General features: G+C 39.9%; 1 pseudogene; it reads left to right on the top strand.

Annotated features, from left to right (window-relative positions):
- Positions 1-2091: 2091 nt before the first annotated feature.
- On the top strand, positions 2092-2292 carry LOC107529115 (guanine nucleotide-binding protein G(I)/G(S)/G(O) subunit gamma-5B pseudogene; annotated as a pseudogene).
- The last annotated feature ends 5295 nt before the right edge of the window (positions 2293-7587 follow it).

Below are 7587 nucleotides of genomic sequence, written 5' to 3'. Positions count from 1 at the left end.
AAACATAGACAATGTCTTGATCCTTTAACAAAGATAGTTTGCTTGGTATTTTTCATTTGTTGTTTATTATACAAACATTTGTTCAACTATCATTGTGTGCTAGACTCAGCGTCAGGCTCTGTGGATGTAAACATGAGAAACGCAGAGGCCTGGAGTTCATGCACTTTATAGATGGGGAAGTGCACACACAAATAAATAACATTGATATAAATAATATGTGCCAATGCTATAGCTTAGATAGATAACTCGACCCTAAGTGGGCAGGAGTTGGAGATAGGGGGGAACCGAGATGACATATATTCTAAAGCAGCCACCAGCATCATGTGGCCATTGAGCACTAGACATTTTCAGGTATATTTCATTTTAATTAGTTTGAGTAGCCAAATGCAGCTAGTGGCTGCCATAGTGGATAGCATAATTCTAACACAACAGTTCTCCAGCTTTTAGTCTGCATCAGGACCACCTAAAGACCTTCTCAGCTCTGATTCAATAGATCTGGGGTAAGGCCCAAGAACTTGCATCTTTACAAGCCCAGGTGACTCTCATGCTACTAGTCCATGGATCTCACTCTGAGAAGCACTGTCCTCTAAAGGAATCATGTCCTTGGAAGTCACCGTAGAGCTAACATCCACCCTTTGCCATGTAGACTTACTACGCAGTGAATGAAGTTGGCTCCAGAGCCCTCACTTCCATGGCCCCTTTGGAGACTTAGGAGGGTCTCGAGCAATGTGTTCACACAGGTCATAATTTGTAAAATTTGTAAAATCCGGGATTGGTTAAGAACACCATCTGACAAACTCTCAATCACACTTCCTCTCCTGTTGGCTGATGTGGAGAGGCTAATGGCATTTTGAGGATGGTGCTAAGGAGAGATTGATTGGGCTTCCATTTAGCTGCCTAAGTGAGTATATTTGTGTGGCTTCCAGTCACATGTATGTATAGAACTATAGCAGCTGGTTCTGGTGTAAGAATTGCATCAAGAATGCTCCCCCCACCTACTCTGCTAATCTGCTGGCACTGAGAAGAAGGTTTGGTCCTGGAGGTCATTGCCTCACACTCTCCATACCACCAAACAGAAGCATGTGGGTGGTAGGGGAAAAACAAGGTTTGAAGTGGAATCTATGGGATGCTTTCAGTCATCAGGCATTTATCTTCCATTGTAAGTAGAAGGAAGGTTCAGTTCCATATAGGCACCTAGTCAAAATGGAAGCTCGTTCCTATAGAAATGTACTTGATTCAGCTAACACAGTATAAGCAAACCATTTTCTTTTTTGTTGTTGTTTCTTTTTGAAAAGAGAAAGATATTTTGATAAAGCTGTTTTCCTTAAAACTGTTTTACTTGCAATTTGGCGAGAGGTTTTGAAAGGTATAAAAAAAAAGGGGGGGGGGAATTACAGAGTCCCAACTTAGATATTTATCTTGGTCATCATTAAATTTATTGAATCCAGCTAAAAATAAATGGAATCTAAAACAAAAGTCATAAAGATGAGCAAAGTAATTAGTAGAAGTTATTCTAATATTGTGAAGTAAGCAGTAGCAAATTTCTTTATATTAAACTGAAAGTAGTAGCTCATTAAGAGAAAGCAACACCCGCTGAGTGAAAGTAAAGAGGCTCTTTGGTTTGTTTTCTATTCTAATTAACGAAGAGGAGTAAGTCCTATAGCAGAATGGGAAAACGTTGAACTCATTGATTTGTCACAAACCACTGGTAACACAAAAATCTAAAACTCATAAGAAACCAAGAAATGAGGACCTTGGTGACAACGTTTTAGGAGTGTTTCCAACTCAAACATTTTTTAGAAATTAGTATACCAAAAAAGTTGAAAAGTCCTTAAATTTTACAGTTATTGTAAAGGAAAAAATATCAATAGATATTTTCCCAAATTTGACAATAACCTTAAAAATGTACCAGAAACAAATAATTATTTTTTGTAAACTATCAATAATTAAAACAGCAACAACAACAACTTCAATCAATAATTCTAGAAGAGGCCCCTCGCTTCATGGCCCCACCGTTTGGCTGCCGAGGACTCACTACCAGCAGAGTCACTACCCCACTACTGGCGGATCTGCCCGGCCCTCACTTGCGCCATGTCTGATTCCTCCAGGGTCTTGGCTACGAAGACAGTGGTTCAACAGCTCCTGCTGGAGACTGGGCTCAGCGGCATGAAGGTTTCCCAGGCAGCTGCAGATTTGAAACAATTCTGTCTGCAGAAGGTTCAACATGATCCCCTGCTGACTGGAGTGTCTTCAAGCACCAATCCCTTCAGACTCCAGAAAGTCTGTTCTTAATCTTATCATTGTAAGTATTGATTTGTATTTGAAATGAATCTTTGAAGGTGTTCTAAACCGCTTTTCATGAACCCGAGAATATTCAAAGAGAGCTAAATTTGAAGCCTGTCCAAAAAGCTTCCCTGCATCATGTGCCATACTACACAAACGTCTGTTTTTGTCAGTCCTTAACATCTACCTCTGGATTTTCATGACTTTCTATTTCACAAAGATGATTATTTCATACACACTGGCAGCAGCATACACATAAAATACTTAGTATAAACAATGATGACGAAAATAGTACTAGAGGAAAGATGGAATTATCTTCCTAGCCTCATTACAGGAAAATATTACAAAATTGCCATCTGAAGAGATTGAAGTAAAAAACAAACAAACAAAAAAACAACTAGATGAAACAAGTAGTTAGAGAGGATAACCAGAGAATTAATTAATTAAAATGTCATTTTTATGGATTTTGTGATGCTTGTGGTGTCAGCATTTTAAGGTTAATGATTTTAAATTGAATGACATATTATTTATCTTATTATTTTAAGTATTGATTTGTGTTTGCAATTTTTTTTCCTTCTAGAGGGCCCACAAATTGTGAAAGCATTAGGCTCTACAAAACCTGATTTTAACACTGCCCTGCTTTTAGTACTTATAAAGTGAATTGAAATAATGCTTCTATAAGCAAATCAACTTAGGAAATGCTTTCTTCACTATGGTACCCACAATGCCTAGTACATAGTAGATGCTTAATAAAAACGTGTTAAGAGTTAATGAAGAGTAAAGTCCATGAGTGAGTAATGCTGAGTAATTATCTGAGACAGGGCTACCTGTGTGGGGTGAGGGGCCAGGGGACAGGTCAGGAGGAAGCTTCTTTTTATACACCCTATTTTCTTCTCATCAATAACTCAGATTTATTGGTCCTGTGAAGAACACTCTGCTAGATTCTGTAGGTCTGAAGATGTATATGACAGACCCTCAAAGAGCTCTAAGTCCAGATGAGGGGACAGACCAATATAAAAGAGTTCCATTGGGGTGGTGAGGTAGCCTGGTGGACATCAGAAGAGAGAGACCACCGTGGGCCAATGTAATTGGGACAAGTTCATGGAAAAATAGCTCTGAAACAGAAGAAAGGGGAAGTCAGAGAAGGGTGGAATGAGCAAAGGCTGGAGGTGGGAACCCATGTGGCCTGCTTGAAAGGGGACAGAAAGCAAACCACTTGATGTGAATAGGAAAGTCCTGAAGGGAATGCTTGGAGCTTCTTTGGGAAAATCAACTATGAAGGCCAAGAATATCAGATCAAGGGGCTTGGCACCATCCTAAGCATAGCAAAGAACATGCAGAGGGTTCTGTGTGTGGGAGACAAGTGTCAAGTGGGGTACAGAACACCTTGTCCTCATGGCACAGAGGATCGCTTGGAAAGAGGGACTCCAGGCAGGGAGGCTACTCCACCTGCTCAGGAGCCAGGGAACACAGGTCAGGGCTGAAGAAGTGGAAACAACAGCAAAGAAGGATGGCTCTGAGGTACAATGCAAAAGAGAGGGACTTAGGGTTTTGCTTTGCTCTATTTTAACTTTTATTGAATGCCTAGTGTGCAGCAAATGCTTTTTCATGGGCTACTTCATTTAATCCTCAAACTGAAACAGGAACCAAGTTTTGACTGCCTGCTGCCACAAATGCCAAACTCATAAAACAGGCATTGGTGAAAAAGGAAAGAGGTTTATTCAAGTGCTGGTAACCTGGGAAGATGGGGGATTCTTTGTTCCAAAGCCCATCTTAGCATCTCAGTCTAGGCAGGGGTTTTTACAGGGTGACAGTGGAGAGAAAGGAACTAAGGAATTCTGGCAATGTGCAGGTTCACAGTTGAGCTCTCAATGGTTTCGATGTTCTCTTTCTTGTGTGTTGGTGTCCATTTTTTCCTCTCTCTGTGGATTCTATTGATACCTGGAGACAGAATGTCGCAGGCCTGGCCAGCCATTGGCATTTGCTACACCCTGCAGTCAAGGCCGGTGCAAAGGGAAACTGGAGCTGCTGCTGCCTGGAACATGCTTAAATATGAAACTATTAATATTTTAGACTATAAGTGTCATTAGTGTATTCTTATTTTTAATTCTTGATTAGTTAGTTAATTACATGTGAGGTTTTTTTAATACCTTGTACCCTGTTACAAAACTACCTAGAAAAATGAAGGCCACCATCCTCGTGGCACATGTACGGAAAGTGGGGCTCAGTGAAGTAAACATACTGCCAGACAGACAGGCTCCAGGGCAGTTCCCCATGAACACATTGTGTTCAGGCTCATGTTCTTTCAACACACTTCACTGCCCTGAGAGGAGAGACAGTGGAGCAGTGTACGGCATGAAAACTGAGAAAGGCCTGCCCAAGAGCCAGTAGGGGAAAGGAGAGGAATGGCTGGTTTTAACTGGGATCTTTTGGAGGAATCAATTTCTATTTGAACAGCTGGAGGACAGCTTCTTTCTTCTCGTTTTCCCAGCCTGACAAGTATTTTGAGCCCTGCGACTTTGCGATAATCACTCTGCAGCTGTCTCTGACATTTTAAAATATGTTCCCGGTTTGAATTAAGTGGAGTCTTCACTCTTGTATATGAAAGCTAATGCAAAAAAGGTTGTAGAGAGCAGTTTATTTCAGCTTTTTCTCCGTGTTGCAACTGACCTTCTAAATTAAAATATGCAATATAAACAGGCCTCCCTGTCTCCAGTGATGGGAAGTCTAGGAGATAAGATTCAGGGCTATCCAAAGTTCCATGGCTCATATCTAACTCCAGGAGAGGGATTCTCTCTGCCTTTCTCCCGCTAGGGCTAGGCCCTAAGTTAGCTTGAGGTTAAGCTAATATAGTCTGATCATAATACTGCTTTCACATACATGTTCTTAGTTTCCTCCAGCTGTCTGAAGCTCAGTTCTTGGAGGAAATTCAGTCACTGGGGTATGTTCAGGAGAGAGTACGTCTGTTCAATAAAGAAGGAAGTACTTAGGTATTTCCACAATTTACATTTTAACAAAGACATGTTCATTTATTTAAATATTTCTTGACAAGTCAATTTTAATATCTTATTAATCTTCCAAAGACAACTCACTACAGCTGCAAAACACCCTCCTCTTGCAAAAATAGAAAATGCTGATTCATCACTTTAAAATTTCCTCTTCTATGGAAAGCATGAACACTAAAGAAACACAAATGGTGATACTACAACAGGAAGCTGATTTTAAAGGCCCTGTAGGCATTTCTTAAAGTTTGAGGAAATGAAATTAAGAATTTATATGCATATAAGCATAATCCATGGACACAGACAATAGTGTGGTGAAGGCCTGGGGTGGGGTTGGAACCAGATGGAGGGGGGCAATGGGAGAAAAGTGGGGGACATCTGCAATACTCTCAAAAATAAAGATCAAGTTTTTCAAAAAAGAAAGTACCAAGCTCTACTTATACCAACTAGGTGGACACTTCTTAAATCTTTTTAAGTTGCACAAGTGTTATGTGGTCATTGTAGAAGTTACAAATGTCATAAAAATATAATTTTAGAATATCCCTTCCCTTACTGTCTCTCACAGATTATTATACTGTTGTGAATATTACATATAAATGTTCCACATAAACTTTATAGTTCATGTTCCAGGAATATCATAAAGTTAGACCAGTGATGCATTGGATCATTCATGACTCTATGCCACTGTAAAATGGCCCCATGTCATCAATTCAGCTCAAAAGGCCTCTTTTAAGGTGATGAACAGTAGTTCTGAAATGCCTGCGCACAGACATGAGGAGGTACATGAACCATTTTTACCAGACCTCAGCAAAAAACAAAAACAAGTGTAATATGAATATCAGTGTGACATTGACAACTTCTTGATTGTAAAGAAATTTGTCTTAATATAAGAATGTGTCTTTCTTCCCTTTTTTGATGATTCAATATCATTTCTCTAAAAACAGTTATAGCAATAGGAGATGGTAATTTGGGATTTCTTTTCTTATGCCATGTACTGCAAAATAAAAAGTTAGCAACACCAGTTCAGCTTATTTTTAACCACTTTAAATACCTTTAAGTGTACAATTAAGTGGCATCAATTACATCCGCAACGTTTTGCATCATCACTGTTTTCAGATGTTTTCATCACCCCAGTATTCCGTGACCATTAAACAGTAACTCCCCATTTCTCCCTCCCCCGAGGCCCTGGTAACCTCTATTGTACTTTCTGTCTTTATAAATTCTCCTATTCTAGGAACCTCACATAAGTGAAATCATACATGTATCCTTTTGTGTGTGGCTTATTTCACTTAGAATAATATTTTCAAGGTTCATCCATGTTGTAACATGTATCAAAATTGCATTCCTTTTTAGACCGAATAATATTCTGTTCTATGTATGCACGTTTGTCTATCCAATCCTTTGTCAGTGGACATTTGGGTTGTCTCTACGGCCTGGCTATCACGCACAAGGCTGCTGTGAACATTGATGGACATGTATCTGCTTGAGTCCCTGCTCTCAGTTCAAGCGCTAATGTAGATCATGGCTAGCCTGTTGGACAGCACAGCTCTAGAGCAACCACTAACAACATAAAACAAGGAGGGAGAGCTAAAAAGCCAGCAGAGGAGATAAAATGGAGTGCTAAAGAAATGCTACATTAATTCAGAAGAAGGCAAGAAAGAGAAAAAGGCAAAGAATAAATATGGCAGATTAATCTCTCATCCTCTCCAGCTGGAACAGGGCACAGGACGGGTGAACAAGAAGGCCCGAGTAATGCAGGGTTTTAGTCCCAAACCCGCCATTAATATGCTTCGTGAACTAAGAAAACAGACCTAAGCTTTCTCATCCTGCATTTATTCCTTTACCATATAACTTATCTGTTTCCTGGAGAAATAGAGGGTTGTAGTTAAGAAAATGGGCTTGGATATTAGCCCCAGATTTGAGTCTCAGCTCTGCCATTATGCGACCTTGGACAAATTACTTAATTGCTCTAAACTTCAGTTTCTTCAGCTGTATAATTGGTATTACATAATACTTACCTTAAATCCACATAGAACATGGTATCTGTCATCTTGGAAGCCCTTAAAATATTAGTTATTATTATTATCCTTACCCACTCAACTAACTCTAAGGACCATGAACTATGGGTTAGACACCATCCGAGGCAGCAGGGATTCAAAGGTGACTGGCGAAGGCCCTTTCTTCCGCAGGGAGGTCAGACGCGCTATCTGACCAATGGACATGGCTGAGGTAAGGAAGCTGAGAGAAGCACTAGGCAACTATGAATGTTGCTCTACCAGTGTTCATCATAATATGGAAAAGT

This window comes from Miniopterus natalensis, chromosome 9, assembly GCF_054644295.1.
Source record: "Miniopterus natalensis isolate mMinNat1 chromosome 9, mMinNat1.hap1, whole genome shotgun sequence".
NCBI lineage: Eukaryota > Metazoa > Chordata > Mammalia > Chiroptera > Miniopteridae > Miniopterus > Miniopterus natalensis.
This window is presented reverse-complemented; position numbering and strand designations above follow the sequence as displayed.